Source organism: Gekko japonicus, unplaced genomic scaffold (assembly GCF_001447785.1).
Source record: "Gekko japonicus isolate JY-2015 unplaced genomic scaffold, Gekko_japonicus_V1.1 scaffold541, whole genome shotgun sequence".
In the NCBI taxonomy this organism is placed as follows: Eukaryota; Metazoa; Chordata; class Lepidosauria; order Squamata; family Gekkonidae; genus Gekko; species Gekko japonicus.
Window position 1 is genome coordinate 418,840 of NW_015170907.1, and position 1,556 is coordinate 420,395.

The window sequence follows — 1,556 nt, forward strand, 5'->3', positions numbered from 1 at the left end:
CAGCCAGCAGAGTGAGAATACAAACCTGGGTTTCCCCACATCAATCTGCAACTCTGACCACTATGCGGTGCTGCCTCTACTGATCTGTAATGTTCCAAAGGTGTTGTAATGTAATACTCAAGTTTCTCAAAGGAGTGTATGCCTGTCTGTTGGTTGACTTAGGAGTCTTGATCCTGGTTGTGTGGTGGGCTAGCTGTGGCAAATGGTAGGGAAGCTCAGTATTTCTCTATACAGTTGTAGGGGCTTTATTGCAATGTGCTATGGCCTGATATTATGTTCTTATTCCAGTGTGGGGTGTGTGTGGCGCAATGGAAGCTGAGTGATAGGGTCTCTCCAAGTTATTGCCAGAAGTGAGATGCATCCTGGTCTTGTGTCTTACAGATAATCTTACACATAGTCCTTTGCATTTCTATCATGCTTTCAACTTTAAAAGGATCATAATGCTGATTGTGTGAACTTAGGTAAATCACAGAGCAGGAAGGGTTGCATCAGTGCTTAGTTCCTGTGGCCGTTTCTTACACGCCCAGGGAAATGCTGATCGCCACTTTGGGGCCAGGAAGCAATTTTTCTCCAGGCCAGTTTGGCCCCCAGTGATCCTGGAGGGTTTTTTAAATCATATTCTGGGCGTGGAACAAGGGTCACTGGGGTGTGTGTGGGGTATTGGTGAATTTCCTGCATTGTGCAGGGGGTTGGACTAGATTACCCTGGAGGTCCCTTCCCACTCTATGAGTCTATGATTCTATAATTCACCCAGGCTGGCTGTGGGCAGCCAGCACCTCTGTCAGGCAGAAGCGCCTGAGATCCTCCCCCTCCCCTTTGCCCGACTTGGAGGTGAAGGGAAGGGAGGGGGGGGGAGAATGGATCCCAGGTGCTTGCTTCTGCCTGTCAGAGGGGCTGGTGCACACTTCCGGTGATGTCAGGGGGTGTGGCATATGCTAATAAGTTATACTAATACGCTCCTGCAGCTCTTTTTCTACGAAATGACCCCTATCTGTGGCTCTCTCCCTCTTGCGCCCTGCCTCCTGCGTAGGGCAGACTAACTATGCACATTCTAACCCTAGCTGTCGAATGGCTTCATTGCCAAGCGCTGGATCCACCCCGGACCTTCCTCTCTAGCAGCTGTTCTCTCAGCAGGTGTGAGAGACTGTGACTGAGAACGCCACATTGCTCCGCGCAGGCGCACTTGACTTCTCTCGCACAGGGCTCCCTCATTCGGTTTATTGCAAACCGTGCGAGCTCCGTTGGAGTTGGGATTCCCTGCTCTGCACATGCGCTTTAAGTATTCTCCAGGCAAGATGGCGGCGGAGAGGCTAGCCTGGGAGTCGGAGTGAGGGGAAGGGGGGCGGTGGCAGTAGCAGTTCGTAGAGCCGTGGCGAGGGAGAAAAGGCCCAGACGGGCTGGTGGCGCCTGAGGCAAGAGCGGTGCTGGGCAGCAGAGGCTCCCAGCTCCTGCCCCGCTCAGAAATGAGGAGCTGGGGTGGCGGGGTGACGGGGACCAGCCCCCCACCTTCACGCCGCCTCCTGTGAGGAAGGGAGCGTGCCCCGCACGGCTTTCCC